Here is a 21,583-nt window from a genome sequence, read left to right on the forward strand (position 1 = left end):
CCTCCCTAGGAAACATTTAACCCTTTGAATGTCCATGGTGTTAACCCCTTCCCTGCCAGTGCCATTTATACAGTAATCAGTGCATTTTTATAGCACTGATCACTGTATTGGGGTCACTGGTTCCCAGAAAGTGTCACTCAGTGTCAGATTTGTCCGCTGCAATGTCACAGTCCCAAAAAAAAAAAAAAAAAAAAAAAAACCCCCTACACACCCCGCCACCATTACCAGTAAAAAATAAAAATTAAATAAAAGTCCCTAAATCTATTCTATACCGTAGTTTGTAGATGCTATAACTTTTGAACAAATCAAACAATATATGCTTATTGGAATTCTTTTTTGTTTTTTATTAAAAATCTATTTTATTTTTGTACAATGTCACACAACCACGCAATCGTTAAAGTGACGCAGTGTCATATCACAAGGGGGGAGTGTGTACTTTTTTTAGTGGGACTTCCTGTCCTGCTTCCTATTTTGACTTCCTATACAACTCCTCCTCTCGCCCTTGGTGGCCCCTCCCAGCCAGCATCTTCTGGGACACAACTCAGGTCCCAGATCAACTGGCCAATAGGAGAGAGCAGCAAGGCTCATGCATGTGCAGTGCACGCCCAGCTGTGAAGCCGTAAGCTGTCACAGCCGGGTACCCACAGTTACCATTACGGCGCCAAGGAGCCTCCAGGCAGCCACATCGCCGGACCGTGGGGCAGATAAGTGTCTGTTTATTAAAAGTCAGCAGCTATGCTTTTTGTAGCCGCTGACTTAAACTAAAAAAATGGGTGGAACTCCGCTTTAACATGTGTCTTATTAGTGGAATGTTTTTTTTTTTTTTTTTTATTTGCGTCTTAAAGATTCCACTAATGGAAATAGGAACTGGAGAGTGTGCGTAAAATCTAGAAATAAAAAAATAAAAAAAACACACACACACGTAAAAAGGCAATCCCCAATAAGAAAGTTCCTTGCATGCTCATTTCCCCACTCTTTATATACAAATGTATCCCACATTACGCCCCATGTTCACATCGGGGTGATTTTGACATGTCAAATCGCCTGGCTACAGCCCCGCAAAGTCGAGCGTCGCACCGATTTCCAAAAGTAGTTCCTGCACTACTTTTGGCGACTTTGGGGGCGATTTCAGTAAACGTCTGTGCAGATGTCTCTGAAATTGCTCCCGAAGTCGGACTGAAGTCACACGACTTCAAACCTGCATCAGCGTGAACCCAGGCTTAATATTCATAATGGTTGACATACCTTAATAATACACTCCTTACTAATGTTGATGCCAATTCAGAATATTAATTACATACACTGTACTAAAAATTTATTGACGTGTAGCAAAGGATGGAAGAATTAAATAAAAACCACACACTTTCATAGGAACTTAACCTTACTTCTAAATGGCAAAAGCATAAAATAAAAAAGGATTTAATATACTGTGCTTAACCATATAAGTAGGAAAAAGGCAAATACCGCCCAATCTACAGTGCCTTGCGAAAGTATTCGGCCCCCTTGAACTTTTCAACCTTTTGCCACATTTCAGGCTTCAAAGATATAAAATTTTAATTTTTTGTGAAGAATTACCAACAAGTGGGACACAATTGTGAAGTGGAATGAAATCTATTGGATATTTTAAACTTTTTTAGCAAATAAAAAACTAAAAAAAAAATGGTGCGTGCAAAATTATTCGGCCCCTTTACTTTCAGTGCAGCAAACTCACTCCAGAAGTTCAGCGAGGATCTCTGAATGATCCAATGCTGTCCTAAATGACTGATGGTGATAAATAGAATCCACCTGTGTGTAATCAAGTCTCTGTATAAATGCACCTGCTCTGTGATAGTCTCAGGGTTCTGTTGAAAGCGCAGAGAGCATCATGAAGACCAAGGAACACACCAGGCAGGTCCGTAATACTGTTGTGGAGAAGTTTAAAGCCGGATTTGGATACAAAAAGATTTCCCAAGCTTTACACATCCCAAGGAGCACTGTGGAAGCGATCATTTTGAAATGGAAGGAGTATCAGACCACTGCAAATCTACCAAGACCTGGCTGTCCCTCTAAACTTTCAGCTCAGACAAGGAGAAGACTGATCAGAGATGCAGCCAAGAGGCCCATGATCACTCTGGATGAACTGCAGAGAACTACAGCTGAGGTGGGAGAGTCTGTCCATAGGACAACAATCAGTCGTACACTGCACAAATCTGGCCTTTATGGAAGAGTGGCAAGAAGAAAGCCATTTCTCAAAGATATCCATAAAAAGTCTCGTCTAAAGTTTGCCACAAGCCACCTGGGAGACACACCAAACATGTGGAAGAAGGTGCTCTGGTCAGATGAAACCAAAATCAAACTTTTTGCCGCAATGCAAAACGATATGTTTGGCGTAAAAGCAACACAGCTCATCACCCTCAACACACCATCCCCACTGTCAAACATGGTGGTGGCAGCATCATGGTTTGGGCCTGCTTTTCTTCAGCAGGGACAGGGAAGATGGTTAAAATTGAGGGGAAGATGGATGCAGCCAAATACAGGACCATTCTGGATGAAAACCTGTTGGAGTCTGCAAAAGACCTGAAACTGGGACGGAGATTTATCTTCCAACAAGACAATCATCCCAAACATACAGCAAAATCTACAAAGGAATGGTTCACAAATAAACGTATCCAGGTGTTAGAATGGCCAAGTCAAAGTCCAGACCTGAATCCAATCGAGAATCTGTAGAAAGAGCTGAAAACTGCTGTTCACAAATGCTCTCCATCCAACCTCACTGAGCTCGAGCTGTTTTGCAAAGAAGAATGGGCAAGAATTTCAGTCTCTTGATGTGCAAAACTGATAGAGACATACCCCAAACGACTTGCAGCTGTAATCGCAGCAAAAGGTGGCTCTACAAAGTATTAACGCAAGGGGCCGAATAATTTTGCACGCCCCACTTTTCATTTTTTTTTTTTATTAGTTAACCACTTGTCGACCGCCGCACGACGATGTACGTCGACAGAATGGCACGGGCAGGCATAAGAGCTTACATGTACGTCCTTCCCTGCCCGCCGGGGCCCGATCGGGCCCCCGCCCGGTGCCTGCGGCGGTCGGTATTCGTTCGGGAGCGATCCCGGACGAGGGGACGGCCATTCATTCATGGCCACCCCCTCGCGATCGCTCCCGACGAATGAAAATGTCCCGTGACATCACTTCCTCTCCTGTAATGTAAACACAGGAGAGGAAGTGATGTATTCTCTCCTCCGTGTCGGTATTTTTCGTTCCGGCACCGAGGAGAGAGCATCGGTGAGTTGCACAAGCACTACACTACACAGTAGAACATGCCAGGCACACTCACACCCCCCCTTTACCCCCCGATCACCCCCAATTACCCCTGCCCCCCCAGTCACAGTGACACCAATTGCTTTTTTTTTTTTTTGCATTGGCGTCATTTGTGACTGTAATAACTGTTAGGGCAGTTAGGGTTAGCCCCCTTTAGTTCTAATGTGCCCCCCTAACCCCCCCAATAAAGGTTTAACCCCGTGATCACCCCCCCGTCGCCAGTGTCACTAAGGCTGGGTTCACATTGCAGCGGTTTATGAGAACGATGTGATTCGCACCGCACTGCAGTGCAAATCACATCCGATCTCTGTGCGATTCGAGTTCAGCCATACAGATAGTATGGCTGAATTCGTGTCGCACCCGCCGCACAGTCGCACGGGACCCTTTTTTTGGCCCGCAGCAGAATCGGATCGCATGGGTGTTCACACCATGCGATCCGAGTTTGCAGATCGCACTGCGATATGCGAACTGATCTGGGGGTGTCAGTAACATTTCACTGACACTCCCAGCAGTTCGCATAGGGCAGTGTGAACTGCCGCCGGGAGGCATGTGATGCGGGAACCCGCCGCGCATTCGTGGCGTTCCCACATCACTCCAGTGTGAACCCAGCCTAATAAGCGATCGTTTTTCTGATCGCTGTATTAGTGTCACAGGTGACGCTAGTTAGGCAGGTAGGTATTTAGGTTCGCCGCAGCTTTTTATAGAGCCAGGGACCCCCATATACTACCGCATAAAGCCCCCTGATTGCCCCCTAGTTAACCCTTTCACCAGTGATCACCATATAACTGTTACAGGTGACGCTGGTTGGTTAGTTATTTTTTTATAGTTTCAGGGCACCCGCCCTTTTATTACCTAGTCTCACTAGTGTACCCCTAAATTTAGGGGTGTCTACTTTTCAAAATGGGGTCATTTGGGGGGGGGGGGGGGGTTTGTGCCATCTTGGCATTTTATGGCCTTCAAAACTGTAACGCCCTTAGAAAGCCTGAAGGCGGTGCTTGGTTTTCGGGGCCCCGTACGCGGCTAGGCTCCCAAAAAATCCCACATATGTGGTATCCCCGTACTCAGGAGAAGCAGCAGAATTTATTTTGGGGTGTCATTTCACATATGCCCATAGCATGTGTGAGCAATATATCATTTAGTGACAACCTTTGTGTAAAAAAAAAAAAAAAAAATTATTTTTTGTCATTATTCAATCGCTTGAGGCAAAAAAATAAAATATTCAATGGGCTCAACATGCCACTTATCAATTTCCTTAGGGTGTCTACTTTCCAAAATGGGGTCATTTGGGGGGTTTTGTACTGCCCCTGCCATTTTAGCACCTCAAGAAATGAGATAGGCAGTCGTAAACTAAAAGCTGCGTAAATTCCAGAAAACGTACCTTAGTTTGTAGATGTGACAACTTTTGCGCAAACCAATAAATATACAATATTGACTTTTTTTTTTACCAAAGACATGTGGCTGAATACATTTTGGCCTAAATGTATGACTAAAATTGAGTTTATTGGATTTTTCTAATAACAAAAAGTAGAAAATATCATTTTTTTTCAAAATTTGCGGTCTTTTTACGTTTATATCGCAAAAAATAAAAATCGCAGAGGCAATCAAATACCATCAAAAGAAAGCTCTATTTGTGGGAAGAAAAGGACGCAAATTTTGTTTGGGTACAACATTGCATGACCGCGCAATTACCAGTTAAAGCAGCGCAGTGCCAAATTGTAAAAAGACCTCTGGTCATTGACCAGCAAAATGGTCCGGTCTGAAAGTGGTTAAAAAAAAGTTTCAAAAATCCAATAGATTTCGTTCCACTTCACAAGTGTCCCACTTGTTGGTGATTCTTCACAAAAAATAAAATTTGATATCTTTATGTTTGAAGCCTGAAATGTGGCAAAAGGTTGAAAAGTTCAAGGGGGCCGAATACTTTCGCAAGGCACTGTATATGGTCTATATCCATCCCAAAAAAAGAAAGCCAATTCTCCACTCAGCGATAGTCATAGTCCTTATGTGCAGCAATCTATGTCTAATCATAGAGCTCAACTCTACCATTAGGTAGCAATTTATCATAAAATCAGACAACACCCTCACCCAATTATTGACTATGGAGTTGATGTCCCACTCCATGCTGAGACCCCGAGGCAGATAATGCTTTAAAGAGGAGGTCCATGCCGCCCCCCCAAAAAATATATGGACACTTACCTGACCAGAAAGCCCGTGATGTCGGCACCCCAGCTGATTCCTGGTAAGGGAACCCCTTTTGTGCTTTCTAATTGGCCCAACGGCAGAGGGAGGCCAAATGTCCAAGAGACGACGATGCCTCCGGAAGTGGGGAACAGGTCCTCCTTCCCCTCCTGAAATGTGCCAAAACATGGCAGCGAAGCGGGAGAGATGAATAAGCGGAAGTTCCACTTTTGGGTGGAACTCCCACTTTAAGTAAAAAATCCACTGGGTCTCAGACTGGAGATCTGCCTTTTCATATTGCTCCCTCACCAATGGGAAGTGTATTTTTCTATCCCTATCTCATCTAATGTGGAGGGGCTTCTCTGATGGCATCGTAAAAAATTTTTTATATCAGTACTTAAACCTTGTGTAAACCCTTTCCAATTTTGTATAGGGGGGGGGGGGGTCCGTATGTTTGAAAGGACCCTAAAAGGCTCTGTTCACACTTGTCATGCAACTTTGGACATCAAAAGAGCATGATAAGTCGTTCCGTATTTTTTTTAATGACAACCAATCATATACGTGCAGCTGCAGTGACTTCATAGTTCATGCATTTTGGTCTGACTTTCATGCAACTTGAGGACTATGGACTTCAATCTTTGCCTTCAAAAGTTGCACCTGAATGTTATGCAATGCAACAGCATTATTACTGGTCAAACCCAAAATTCGCATCCAAGTTGCCCCCAAAGTCAGTGCAACTTTGGAGTCTTATAAGTGTGAATGGAGCCCAAAGGGAGCCCAGAACCCATTTTTTGGATTTTACTGCCCTCTATTCCTGTCCCAATGACCACAGAATAAGTCAAAATGTCCCCAACTGTCAGACAGCTTCCCCAATAGGGAAACAGACAAGTTTAAACTTATCCTCATTCTTTCTGAAAGAAAAAAAAGTTATGGTTGGAATTCTACTGTAAATATCACTTTTATGCTTCTAGACTGAAGCCAGTTGGCTACAGGTCTATAATGCTGGCACCATATCAAAGAATATGGCTTGCAGGTTTACACCTGGGGTTAATATGTGCAAAGGATTAGTGGTTATTCCCCCCCCCCCCCAAAAAGTAACCAAAATACATTTTAGAATTTAATTAGTGAACTATGTCTAATCTCTGTCCCCCGATGCACTTTGCTGTATCTAAGGACTATATCAGCTCACACTTAACGCAATCGGCAATTCTAAGCAAGAACATTTTTTGTTCAATGACGACGCTATAGGCAATTATAGGGCATTAATGGCAATTTTCTCCAAATAGCAAATTGAAGCTAAAAATAGCAACGTTTACTCAATCCTCAGAGTAATAGTGGCAGAACACAAGCGTGGCATTTCATGTGGTTAGTATGTTGGGCCTCTGGCACAGATTTTGGCAAAAGAAAAGAACGCCATTACTACACGCATTTTCTGCACCTTTAAGGAATTCCATACACTAGGGTCACATATGCAAGGTTTCTCGTCCCCACCCCCTTTCCTGGCCGGCCGGGTAGCTCGGAAAAGGGTCTGGATCTGGGGGGCCCCCATGCTGTTTTTTTCGCGTAGGGGGTTCCCCTTCGAGAGCATACCAGGCCCTTAGGGTCTGGTATGGATTCTGAGGGGGACCCACGCCGTTTTTTTTTTTTTAATTTGGCGTGGAGTTCCCCCTTGAGAGCTCATTCTCTGATCGGCCACGCCAAAAGTCGCCTGGCCTGGGGCGACTTAAAAGCGTGTTGTAAGTCGCCCCAAGTCGTGTGCAAGTCATGTTGAAATCGTGTCCAAGTTGCCTCCAAAAGTCGTGTCGAAAGTCGTGTTGCCTCTGTGTGAACTGGCTCTAACACTGAGAACTGAGCGATCTAACACCACCGATTGCTCTGTTCTCAGAGCTCCCAAAAGCTGCTGACCATCAGTCACCGGCTGTCTGCTCTCCCAGCTCCCCCGTCCCATCCTGCTCACTGGTGCGCTGGGCTGTGGAGGGGGCAGCAGCAGAAGTCTCAGGTTCTCACCGGTAGGCCGAGCCGGGTGCTGGTCCAAGCATGTGGGTGGATCCTAAATTCATTGTTGCAATCTTGCGAGCCTGGACCAACTCGGACGTCAGCAGACTTCAGCAGGAACGAGCTCCACAGAAGAAGTACAGCCAAACTAGCCTTGGCTGTACTTCAAACCCCTTCATGCCTAAGCCTTTTTCTGACATTTGTTGATTAAAATTAAAAATCCACGTTTCCTATAGGACCCTAAAATTCCTCCTTTGCACTTAAAAGCATTCAAAAACACAGAGCTTGGCAGTTTTGAATGCTGTCATTTTTTTCAATTTGGTGCCTTTAAGTCTTCTGTAAACCGCTAGTGATGTCATAACATCATTGTCATCTGTGCAATCCGCTCTGGAAATATGTGAACCGGAGCCGGTCACAATCTCCTGTCATGCGAAGTGGATGTGGCGAAACTCGCATCCAATTCGCAAAAGTGAGAACCCAGCCTCCGGGTTACTAGATCAGAGACCTGATTGAAGCCAATTTCAGCTTCGCTTGGGTCTCCAGCCAGCCAGCGGACGTTCCAGCTGGTCGATCGGAGCTTCCCGTGGGATGCTAGAGCCCAGGGGAGCCGCAGTAGAAGAGGAGGGGGGGGGGTGGATGATGGGGTAAGTAAAAGTGCTTTTGTGATTCCTATACCAAAAACGTGCATTTAACCTTGAACTACGGGGGGAAACCTCACTATAATGGGAGAACTTTTCCCATTTCCTTGCAGTTCAGCTGACCCATTGTGAAGATTGCTTTCTATAGAATAACACAATAATCCATCTCATCCGTCTTCCCCCATGAAAAACAGACAGGTTAAAGACCTGGTGACCAACCTTCAGCCCACACAAGGCAATTTGTGCATCCCTCAGGGCCCCTGCAGACACTAAATTTATGTCCCCCTCTGAGTGCCCCTTTCGCGGGTCTGCAGACCCCGACCATCTCCTGCATGTCCGCAGTTTCTGTTACTCTCTTTATGTAGAGACACTGACTGACTGACTGACTGACTGACTGACTGACTATCTCTTGTATTAATGTCCAGTCTCATGCCCATAGTCTTTATGTCCTCTTGTGTTTCTGCTGTCTGAATTTTATGTGCCGCCCTCTGGTTACGTTGGGGGTTGCACATGCGCCACCTCCATCAAGAAAGTTGATTTTAAGGCTTGGGGTGGATATCTGTAGCTATTACAGACTTTGTAATCCTTGATAAGACTGACATTTTTTCCAAGCTTCCTCTTCCATGTGTTGGTTCTTGTATTCAATATTGGGATTTGCAGATAAACCAGTAGAGGAAGCTCCAGGGTCAATAACTTTCTTGCTTTCACCAACCGTTGAGATAAGATGCACACTGAGCAAACATGCTACAGGAACTCATTACAGATCCACTTCTCAGTCTTCACAATGCTATAAATGAACTGAAAACCCAACAGAGAGAGCAAGTGCCCCCAACCCCCCCCCCCCCACCCCCCCACCCTCCCGATACAACGGCAGGAGGAGAGAGCCGAGAACTCGTGTCCAGGGTTGTCCTCCTGACACATAAGAAGTGACTGGGCAATTCAGCCTACTAGCAAATATCAGTTTAATGCGGACCGACATGGGTGAAAGCCCCCTCCCAACTCCTCTACCAAGTACCTGAACACTGGAAACCGAAGATTTCCAGAGACACATTATGCAAAAAAAATAATAATAAAAAAAAAAAAAAAAACCACAAAAGCCAAACTGCTTAATACACTAAGATATAGAGCGATATATAGATAAAAATCTGATTTTAATAAAAAGAAAAATCCTCCTTTATCAAAATGTATTTTAATAAAATGCTTTTGGAGGTAAAAATCCATCTAAAAGATTGTTTTCTATTTAAAGCAGAGGCTACCTAAATAAAAAAAAAAAAAAAAAACAACAAAACACAATAATCTAAAAAAAAAAAAAAAAAAAGGACCTGAAACCGCTGTTGCTAGGCAGTCTTCCTAATCTGACTCTTCCTATTTCACGGCGTTTCCTCCTCTTCAGTGAGCGGCCCCATTGCCTTCTGGGACATGTGTGTGTCCCAGAAAACAACGGGGCCATTCACAAAGCGCCGCACGACTCGCGCAGTAGGAAACTGACAGTGAAGCTGCACTGCATGTTTCCCTTCGTTAAGATGGATGCGCCGGCAGCCCATCCAGTGGATGGATTGGCCTTGAGTCGGCCGACATTGCGGGATCACTGGACAGGTAAGTGTCCTTCTTAAAAGTCAGCAGCTAGCTACAGTGTTTGTAGCTGCTGACTTAAAGTGGTTGTATACTCTCTTTTTTTACTATTACCTACAGGAAAGCCTATAATAAGGCTTACCTGTAGGTAAAAAAAAAAAAAATAATATCTCCTAAACCTGTACGGTTTAGGAGATATTCCCCTTGGTATGCGCCGCTGACTGCAGCGGCGCATGCGCACAAGGGGATTCTCGGCTGAAAGTCTGTCAGTGGCCGACCGGCCGGGATGAAATCTCCCGCGCATGCGCGGGAGTGACGATATCGCGGCTCCGGCCACTCACAGCACCGGAGCCGGGATACCCGGAAGAATCGCCGAGGGAACATGTCAGTGTGGATCGGGACAGATGTCGGGGCCTCGTTCTAAGGTATTTCATAATGAGCTAGTATGCGGTGCATACTAGCTCATTATGCCTTTTGCTTTGCAGGTGGTAAAAAAAATATATATATATATATATATATATATATATATATATATATATATATATATATATATATATAAACACACACACAAGCGGGTTTACTACCACTTTAAAAAAAATAAAAAATCTTGGTTGCAACGCCCCTTTAAGATACAGTAATAATTTAGCTTATTCAGCATGAATTGGAGCTTAGTTATGCAACATGAGGCTGTATATTCTCCAATATTTCGATTTTTGGTAAACCCATTCAATGAATCCAAGCTCAGATAACATGCACTGGCAATGTTATCATTTTAATTAATTAAAAGAATTTGAGTAATTCCCCAACTATGCACGATTAACCTAAAAATCGCAGGTCAGAGATGACAGTTGCGCTTTAAAAATTGTGATTTAAATCAAATCCAGCTATTTTCAGCTTCAATTTGCTATTTGAAGAAAATGGCCATTAATGCCTTATAATTGCCTATGAGCAATATTGAACAAAAAATAAATAAATAAATAAATAAAAAAAAAAGGTCTTGCTTAGAATTGCCGATTGCGTTAAGCGTGAGCTGATATAGTCCTTAGATACAGCAAAGTGCATCGGGGGACAGAGATTCGACATAGTTTACTAATTAAATTCCAAAATTTATTTTGGTTACTTTTTTGGGGGGGGAGTAAAAAACAATCCTTTGAACATATTAACCCCAGGGGTAAATCTGCATGCCATATCCTTATTTTGATATGGTGCCGGCATTATAGATCTGTAGCCAACTGGCTTCAAGTCTAGGAGCATTAAAGTGATATTTACAGTAGAATTCCAACCCAAAAACTTTTTTTTTTTTTTATTAATTTCGGAAAGAATGGATACAAGTTTAAACTCTGTCTGTTTCCCTATTGGGAAGAGTTGTTTTTTCCCGTTCTTAGAACAGGAAATGAGCAGACTCTCTTCAATGGAGACACAGACCAAAATGAAAGCGCTTAGTAGACTGGGAAAAGGTGGTGATATCTAAAGCTGTCTGATAGTTGGGGACATTTTCTTGACTTCTTCTGTCCTCATTGGGACAGGAAGAGAGGGCAAAGCCAGTAAAATCCTAAGAGGTTCTGAGCTCCCCTTTGGGCTCCATTCACACTTATAAGACTCCAAAGTTGCACTGACTTTGGGGTGCAACGTTGATACAGAGAAATTATATATATATATATATATATATATATATATATATATATATATATATATATATATATATATATATATATATATATATATATATATATATATATATATATATATATATATATATACACACACACACACACACACTTTTTCCCCCCTCTAACATGCATGCAGGAATAGATTTGGAGAGATATACAAGTGTTCATATTTTAGTTTTCAATAGTTTTTTTTTTTTTCAGCAAAACAAAATAGAGATTTGGCATTGAGCTCAACAGTACATAGCTTACATATGCAAAACACAGGCATTGAAATCGCGAGCCCTCCACCCCTTATAAACTGGGGCCGGGTATTGGCTTATTATCAACCTATATATAGTTTGATACACAGTTTTGATTGGTTTTAGCCCGTTAGGAGGCTGGATACCCGTGTTGGGCCTCTTGAAGTGCCAATATTTTAAAAGTCAGCAGCTGCAGTATTTGTAGCTGCTGACTTAATAAAAAAAAAAAAAAAAAACACACGACAGAACTATTGCTTTAAGATGCCTTCTCCCCAAATGGTGATCCGCATGGTGAAATTTATTGGTGTGAATGAGTACTACAGCACCACGTCCTGTGCTATTAAAGGTCATTCACACCAACGTGTGGAGACTTGTGTTTTTTCTGCATCTGATTAACACAGGTCCTTGCAAGGCCACATACAACAAATTTGTGACAATTCAACAAGGTTAAAAAATAAATAAAAATTTAAATAAAAATAAATAAAAGCAAATTTTAGAGAAACACAAAAATGTTGAGCCTCTGATTGAAGGCCCTGAAAAGAACCAGGCCGGGGTCTGTTAGGCTGGGGATCAGGGTGGATCTGATTAAGGCTGGGTCCACACTGAAGCGATGTGGGAACGCTGCGAATCCGCGGCGGGTTCCCGCATCGCATGCCTCCCGCCGGCAGTTCACACTGCCCTATGCGGACTGCTGGGAGTGTCAGTGAAACGTTAATGACACCCCCAGATCAGTTCGCATATTGCAGTGCGATCTGCAAACTCTGACAGGAATCGGATCGCATGGTGTGAACACCCATGCGATCCGATTCTGCTGCGGACCAAAAAAAGGGTCCCGTACGAGTTTGGGGCGGGTGTGATGCGAATTCAGCCATACTATCTGTATGGCTGAACTCGCATCGCTACGGAGATCGGATGTGATTTGCACTGCAGTGCGGTGCGAATCACATCCGGTTCTCGTAGCCGCTCCAGTGTGAACCCAGCCTTAAAGCACAAGTAAAAAGCCTCGATTTAAATCATCATTTTTAAAGAGAAACTGTCATTTCTGTCCCGCAGTGGCTCCTCCTCTGACCCCCTGTTGACGCCCCGACAGTCCCATTCACTTTGCTGGGACGGCTGGTGATGAGCAGTGGACACAACAAGGTGAGGGACGTGGCGGCAGCAGGTGAGTGGATGCCCACTAACAGGCGCTGCCATGATGGATCTGAAATGACAGGTGCTCTTTAAATGTAAGTACTTCTTTTACTGGTAGTTAGAATCTTTAAAATTTGCAAACAAAATGAAGGTTTCCCCATTTAGAATAATAAGCTGTCAGGTTAGTAAGGCAGCGATATCAGAACTGATTCACTCAATTGTAGGTGCACATAGATATGCAAAACAATGGAATAAAAAGGAATATTCCTGAACTTTGTTTTATCTCATGGTGAAATTGTGTGAATGCATCAATGCAGAGCAGGTAATCTCAGCTGGCAGAGCTTGGATTCACTGAATGAGTTTACCAAAACCGTAAATCTTGCTGAATATACAGCCTCATGCTACATAACTAAACTCCATTTCATGCTGAATAAACAAAATTAATAATGTATCTGTAGAAAAGCATGTAATGCTTTTTTTTTGCAGCACTTTGTGTTTTTTTAATTAGTCAAACAACAAACTGGCCAAAAAAATAAAAAAAGCAACTCACGGAAAAATCGTGGACAAAAATCAAGACACACGGCAGAAAGGAAACTGCATAGGTGTGCGTCGAACCTTATGCTGGCCACACGGATCAATTTTCAGAGGAGAATATTCAGATGAAAAATCTTTTCGTTGAATGAAAGTGTTTGAAATTCTCACTTGCTTTTAGGGCCAGTTCACACCAGACGCAGTTCCGTTCAGTACCAATCGCCTTTTTCTGCACTAAAAATGCATGCACAGCGTTTTCCATGTATTCCAATGGCTCTAGTTCACACCATGCAGTCAGTTTCTGCACCAGAAACTGACCGGCACTGACTGTATTGGTGCAGAAAAAAAACTGAACTGCACAGAACTGCATGGAATTGCGGCTGGTGTGAACTGGTCCTTAAAACGAATGGAATTTCGGAACGAAAAACCACATACACTGAAGATCCCTTTGCTTTGACCAAGAAGTTAGGTATCCCCGTGGCGATAGAGTCCACGGGACCCGCGACCCGACTCATGGAGGTCCTGACCGACGCACGGCTACCTCTTAAAGGGCAACATACAGGTACATGAGTCTGCCTGTACTTGCCCTTCTGCCAACATATATCGGCGCGAGGTGGTCGGCAAGCGGTTAACTAAATTATACACCACACTAAAGGTTATTAACCGATTAATCGAAACACTAATCGGCCAACTAATCGATTATGAAATTAAGTTTGTTGCAGCTCTACATCCATGTCTTTATGGACTTTGCTTTGCACACTGGTGCGCAGTCATGTTGGAACAGGAAGGGGCCATCCCCAAACTGTTCCCACAAAGTTGGGAGCATGAAATTGTCCAAAATGTTTTGGTATGCTGACGCCTTAAGAGTTCCCTTCACTGGAACTAAGGGGCCAAACCCAACCCCTGAAAAACAACCCCCCCACCATAATCCCCCCTCCACCAAATGATTTGGACCAGTCCACTAACGCCTCGTTTCCAATGAGCGCATCAATTCGGTACGCTATGCTATTTTGAGCGTTTCCATTATGAAAGCGGCCCATACAACTGAACCATACGGCACCATTCAGGGTCCCGCTTCAGATGTGGGCCCATAGAAAAATGCGTACGGTACTGTTAGCCCTTGTACACACAGTCGAACATTCCGACAGAAAATGTCCGATCGAACCGTGTTATTGGATAATCCGACCGTGTGTGGGCCTCATCTGACTTTTTCCGTCGTAATGTCCAACCAACAAAGTTTGAGAGCTGGATATAAAATTTTCTGACAACAAGATCCGATCGGACTTTGTCCAATCGTTTGTAGAGAATTCCAAATTGGACAAAGTGCTACGCATGCTCAGATCAAAGCTATCGGCTACTAGCCTGAACGTAGTCCCATCGTAACTCAACAAACGTCATCATGTTCCGAACGATCGGATTTTCCGACAACTTGTCCCACCGTGTGTATTCAACACCAGTTTTGGACAAAATCCGTCGAAAAAAAATAAAAGATCAGACGGATTTTGTTGTTGGAATTTCTGACCGTGTGTACATGGGCTTAAGATGGAGCTGCTGGCATCACACAATACATTCCACTGATTGACAGACAGAAAAAACGTCAAAGGCATTTTTTCTAAACCCCGTATGGCCCCTTGTGGTCCGACTTGCAGTGGAAACCTGAATGGACCAGACCATTCCAACACTTCCAAACTGTACCGACCCGAACCGTTCCGCTCAGTGGGAAACGAGGCAAAGGCAAGGTCCATAAAGACATGGGTGAGCGAGTTGGGATGGATGAACTTGACTGGCCTACACAGAGTCCTGACTTCAACCCCATAGAAGTCCTTTGGGGTGAATTAGCGCGGAGACTGCGAGCCATGCCTTCTTGTCCAGCCTGACCTCACAAATGCGCTTCTGGAAGAATGGTCAAACATTCCCATAGACACTCCTAAACCTTGTGGACAGCCTTCCCAGAAGAGTTAAAGCTGTTATTGCTGCAAAGGGTGGGCCAACTCAATATTTAACCCTACGGACTAAGACTGGGGTGTCATTAAAGTGCATGTAAAGGCAGGTGTCCCAATACTTTTGGTAATATAGTGCATTTTAATGGCAGTTTTTGTACCTAGAGCTCAATTTTAATGAGGAGCCGTTTCCAGTCATCCAGAAAAGCCACAACAGATCCAGCTGTATGGCATCGGGCAGAAGGGACTCTACAGATCTCCCCGTCTATGAGCAGCCAAACTGCACAACAGATTTAGTCATCCAATAACGTTTTCAAAGCAGCGGTGTTGAAGTAAAGCCCTCATAAGGCATGGAAGCAGCAAAACCGGAGATTACTATGCGATTCTTCAGAAGGTGCAGCAGGCCAGAACATGCCTGCAACCAGGAGTGAAGAGGTGAGGGGGAGGTGGGGAGGTGGTACACCGAATATTTTGGCCTAGATAATGTTCACAGACCTGAACGAGGTATGCGGGAGATCCGCAGCACACGGCTGGGAAGCGATGTCCAGCTAGAGACTTCTGTAGAGTGTTAGCTCTTGTCCACAAAAAGAAGAAGTTGGGAATTCGCATTAAATAAACAGCTCCTTGATGACACTACATAGACATACATTGCTTAATATTGCAGATCTACAACTTCCAGCATGCTTATCTTTGGCAAGCTGGGACTCATTAAAAAGGCAGATATACGCATTCCGAGTGCAGAGAAAGATACAAAACGCGGTGAATAATTCGCGATAACAATTTAATGATCAGGTACAGCCCAAGTCATTTGTTTTAAGCAAAAGTAACCCCCAAAAATATAATGATGCTTATTAATTCTTAGATGTGGAGCCTCCTTCGTTTTATTTTTTTCAAAGAATGCAATTTATTTATTTATTTTTCCTAAAAAAGTAAGGGAAAGAATCATACGCCCCATCCTCGTCCCTGCTGTACCTACCAACCTGATGAGCAGTCAGTGCCTACACAGCCTTAGGATTTGAAATCCAAGCTCTTCATCCCCTTCTTTCTGCAGGGCTTCTGGGACGGATCAGAGTGCTTCCGATTGGCTGGCACATTACTCATTTGACCAACCAGAAGTGTTCTAATCAATCCTGGAAGCCATGCAAAAAGAAGAGGAGGACGAAGATTGGGGGATTTCAAATCTCCAGACCGCTGCACAGAAGATGACAACTCATCACCCACAGAGATAAGTAGAGCATGGATCGGGAGGGGGGCGACAGTTCATCACCCACGGAGGTCAGTACAGTAATGATTGGGGGGAGGGGAGTGAAACACCAACGGAGATCAGTACAGTAAGGATCAAAGGGGGGGGGGGGGGGTGGAACACCCACGGGAGGTCAGTACAGTAATGATTGGGGGGAGGGGGTGTAGAACACCCACAGAGGTCAGTACAGTAGGGATCAAAGGGGGGGGGGGGTGGAACACCCACGGGAGGTCAGTACAGTAATGATTGGGGGGAGGGGGTGTAGAACACCCACAGAGGTCAGTACAGTAGGGCTCAGGGGGGGGGTGTAGAACACCCACAGAGGTCAGTACAGTAGGGCTCAAGGGGGTGTGTAGAATACCCACGGGAGGTCAGTACAGTAGGGATCAAGGGGGGTGTCGAATACCCACGGGAGGTCAGTACAGTAGGGATCAAGGGGGGTGTCGAATACCCACGGGAGGTCAGTACAGTAGGGATCAAGGGGGGTGTCGAATACCCACGGGAGGTCAGTACAGTAGGGATCAAGGGGGGGTGTCGAATACCCACGGGAGGTCAGTACAGTAGGGATCAGGGGGAGGGTGGAACACCCACAGAGGTCAGTACAGTAGGGATTGGAGGATGGAACACCCACGTAGGTGAGGTGAGTAGGGATGGGGGGGGGGGGGGGATTTTGTACAGTGTTAGTTCACCTTAAGGGCGCTTGTAAATATTTCTCCCCAGCAGAACAACAGCTTCAAAAACGTGCCTAAGCTACATTTTTGCAACGCATTTAGAGCCAGTTCACACCATATGTAGTTGAGTGCGTTTTTTGTTCTGCATCTTAAAAATGCATGGAAAGTAGGTTATATGGTTTCCAATGGCATAGTTCAAACTGGTGCAGTCAGTGCCAATAAAAAAGTAGAACATGCTGCATTTTTCCTTGATTGGCCTGCAGGAAAACGCATTGGAATGCACCAAAACGCGCACTGGACCCTATCATACAGAGAAAAAAATAAAATAAAAAACACAGATCTGGAGTGCTTTCTTTGTGATGTGAACCGGCCCAGGCACATTTAGGTGCGTCAACAGCTTGGCAATTTTTTTTTTAAATTTCATTGGACAGAATATTAATTCTTTGGAAAAAAACGCTCAGGTTCATTTAGCCGCATTTAGGCACGCTGGGTATTTTTTCTGCCCAAACACTTCTTTCTTGAACACACAAGCAATGGAATTTTTTTCCGGCCCCCAAACGCATACATGTGTGTGGATCCTCCCCCCCCCCCGGTTGAACAGATAATAAAACACTTTCCTAAATGTATATTTAACAACCAAATGAGAGCGAAAAGGGAAAAGCGTTTAATTGTCACCTGGATCCTTCCTAGAGTGACAACGCTCACTCACTGCACTGTATCTAGGGAGGAGCAGAGTTGTCACCCTTCATCTCTGCTGATCTGAACTACAAATTCTTCACCTATTTCCATTACATAGGGAGGAGGTGTTTTGTAGTTCTCAGGAGATAGCTGGGGAAAGCTGATAGCATTGTTGAGTGTATCAGTTTAGGGGACGGGAAAATCATAAAGAAACTGAAATTCTAAAACAGATATTCCTCTGTACTTGCTGAAAAGGCGAATAATGCCCATCACCACATCCAGACTGATAAGCTGCAATATATAAAATGTTTGATCTGGGGGGGGGGGGGGGGGGATTTAGAGATAACATTTAAAAACTACAGCAAGACACACTTTACTGCTAAGAAGATATCACACTGCAACAGATGTTTACAAATGGGATCCTTTGTTGTGTTTGAAACATAAACGCGTTAAAAGTCAAGATAATAGCGTGCAAATTGAAGGAAAGATGGGACGAAAAAGGGACAAGGGACGAAAAAGGGACGAAAAAGGGACGAAAAAGGGACGAAAAAGGGACGAAAAAGGGACGAAAAAGGGACGAAAAAGGGACGAAAAAGGGACGAAAAAGGGACGAAAAAAGGGAGAAGGGACGAAAAAAGAGAGAAGGGAAGGGACGAAAAAGGAGAAGGGAAGGGAGAAGGGAAGGGACGAAAAGGGAGAAGGGAAGGAAGGGACGAAAAGGGAGAAGGGAAGGAAGGGACAAAAAGGGAGAAGGGAAGGGACGAAAAGGGAGAAGGGAAGGGACGAAAAGGGAGAAGGGAAGGGACGAAAGGGACGAAAAGGGAGAAGGGAAGGGACGAAAGGGACGAAAAGGGAGAAGGGAAGGGACGAAAGGGACGAAAAGGGAGAAGGGAAGGGACGAAAGGGACGAAAAGGGAGAAGGGAAGGGACGAAAGGGACGAAAAGGGAGAAGGGAAGGGACGAAAGGGACGAAAAGGGAGAAGGGAAGGGACGAAAGGGACGAAAAGGGAGAAGGGAAGGGACGAAAGGGACGAAAAGGGAGAAAGGAAGGGACGAAAGGGACGAAAAGGGAGAAAGGAAGGGACGAAAGGGACGAAAAGGGAGAAAGGAAGGGACGAAAGGGACGAAAAGGGAGAAGGGAAGGGAGAATGGAAGGGACGAAAAGGGAGAAGGGAAGGGAGAATGGAAGGGACGAAAAGGGAGAAGGGAAGGGACGAAAGGGACGAAAAGGGAGAAGGGACGAAAGGGACGAAAAGGGAGAAGGGACGAAAAGGGAGAAGGGACGAAAAGGGAGAAGGGACGAAAAGGGAGAAGGGACGAAAAGGGAGAAGGGACGAAAGGGGAGAAGGGACGAAAGGGGAGAAGGGACGAAAGGGGAGAAGGGACGAAAGGGGAGAAGGGACGAAAGGGGAAAAGGGAGAAGGGACGGGACGAAAGGGAAAGAAGGGATGAGGAAAAAAAAGACAGGAAGGGATGAAAAAGGGATAAAAAAAAAAAAAAAAAGTAAGGAAGGATGAAAAGTAGAAGACGGGAAGGGATGAAAAGAAGGGAAGGGATAAAAAAATAAAAATAAAAAAAAGAAGGGGGAAGAAGGAGGGGGGGGGGATGAAGGGATGAAAAGGGAAAATACATGTAGAAAGATTTGGATTGAAGAAAAGACAAGAAGGGAAGGCAAGGTGAAGAGAAGAAAAAGAAGAAATGGAAAAAGAAAAGGGAGAACATCTGGAATCTGATTTGCCATTAGAATCCTGAGATTGTGTCTGGAAGTCTTTCCTGTAAGTTGTGCGTTGTGATAGATACAGACACACCGGTATATACCTTGTACACACACACACACACACTGTATACAGACACACCGGTATATACCTTGTACACACACACACTGTATACAGACACACCGGTATATACCTTGTACACACACACACACTGTATACAGACACACCGGTATATACCTTGTACACACACACACTGTATACAGACACACCGGTATATACACTGTACACAGACACACACATGACTCCCGGGATGCTGTGTGCGGGTTTCCCCTCCTGTCAGTAGGGATCCTGTGTAGACGGAGGGATGTGGAGATCACAATGAGGATCCTGTGTGGATGGGATGTGGTTGGTGGATGGGATCCGATCTCTCCCCACACACACACACATCTCTATGGACATGACATGAAGACCTCCAGGATGGATGATATGGAGGCGCCGTGTGATGAGGGGGGTGCGGGCCATTCAGGTAATGAGGGGGAAGGCGGACACGGATCGCTGTACCCCCCTCCCCCCGCCGGTGCTCACCTTGTCCGGTCCCACAATGGGGTGTCTCCCGGTGTCCTATTCCCCGGAGACCCCCCTCACACAGAGGGGGGGGGGATGGCGGTGTTCGGGAGGTCCGTACCCCCCGGGTACCGGCTCAATTTCCCCGCGCAGCCCCCCCGATGCCCCGGGCCGAGAAGTTTGCCTTTCCTTGGATTGAGGTTCACGCCCGGCCGGCGACTGCTCCCTCCTCCCCACAGTCTGCGCTGAGCCCTCCCCCTCTGTAGGCGTGCGTATACTAGTGCCCGCCCCCCGCGTCTGACTCAGCCCGGGAGACGCCTATGTGAGTGTCACTCACTGTCTAGTCCCTCCCCCTAGGGCGTGTAGGTGGCAGGGGCCCGCCCCCAAGTGTCTGGCTGAGATCGGGAGACGCCCACGTGTTGTCAGTCATTGTCTGGGCCCGCCCCCGTCACGTGTACACACCCCCATAGATGGGAGAGTCGGTGTGTGTAATCAGGGGATGAATGGAAATCCAGACTAATCATTGTGTAGTGGAACATGGGCCTTGCATGCTGCTGCTGCAGATCTCTACAGGCACTCCACTGATGACTGCAGGACACATTTCCTGATGGTGACCACAGTGCACAGTGGATTCCTGCATACCATCTATGGAAGTGTCCCACGTGACAGGGTGACAACGCAGGGGCACAATTTGGAGACAAGGGCAGAGCGTTGTCACCCTCTAACAGGAAGTGGATCTTCATGGCAGGACCACCCAGCTTTATTTTTGCCAACCGCTTAAATAAAGGTGCGTCGTGTTTTTGACATTACATAGCGCCCCTCTTTTTTTTCATTAGGCAGCCGGCTTCCCAATAAAAGTGATCCCAGCAGCGGATTGGCCACAAGATCACTTTTATAGGCAGTGGTAGAGGTTACCCCCCCGCGCCTCTTCCCGGTCATTGCCGAGCTTACAGGAGCCATCTGGTAGTCCTGGAACCGATCGCGGTGGGCGGCTCTTTAACCGCATCAATACCGAGGACTTTCGCCCCCTTTCTTCACAGACCAATTTTCAGCTTTCAGCGCTCTCTCACTTTCAATGACAATTGCGCGGTCATGCTACACTGCACCCAAATGAATTATTTTTTTTTTTGTTCACACAAATAGAGCTTTATTTTGGTGGTGTTTATTCACGACTTGCAATATAAGCGAAAAAAGAGTGGAAATTAAAAAAAAAAACAATATTTTCTTCTTTCTATTTGAAAAGAAATCCAATAAAATCGAATTTTGTCGTAAATTTAAGCCAAAATGTATTCTGCTACATGTTTTTGGTAAAAAAAAATTCCGTTAAGTGTATAATAATTGGTTTGTGTGATCACAGACATATGTATGCAGATAATCATTGGGACATGTGATTTTAGTGGGACATATGTGGGGGACATGTGTTTTTATTATTTGGGGACATTTGTGTTTTACACTGTGGTGACACTAGACTGATGATCATTGAGTAAAAAAAGCTCATACTCACTGATCACCAGCCGGCTG

General features: G+C 45.0%; 1 protein-coding gene across 2 annotated transcripts in view; it reads right to left on the minus strand.

Moving 5' to 3' along the window:
• Positions 1-20,293, minus strand: part of SRC (SRC proto-oncogene, non-receptor tyrosine kinase) — a 90,765-nt gene extending 70,472 nt beyond the window's left edge. For both annotated transcript variants that reach the window (XM_077459056.1, XM_077459055.1), the window contains exon 1: positions 20,084-20,293. The gene's annotated coding sequence lies outside the window, so the exon portion shown is untranslated. The remainder of the gene's footprint in view (positions 1-20,083) is intronic.
• Positions 20,294-21,583: the final 1,290 nt, after the last annotated feature.

Source organism: Lithobates pipiens, unplaced genomic scaffold, assembly GCF_037356315.1.
Source record: "Lithobates pipiens isolate NorthernLeopardFrog02 unplaced genomic scaffold, aLitPip1_a1.2 Scaffold_28, whole genome shotgun sequence".
Lineage (NCBI taxonomy): Eukaryota > Metazoa > Chordata > Amphibia > Anura > Ranidae > Lithobates > Lithobates pipiens.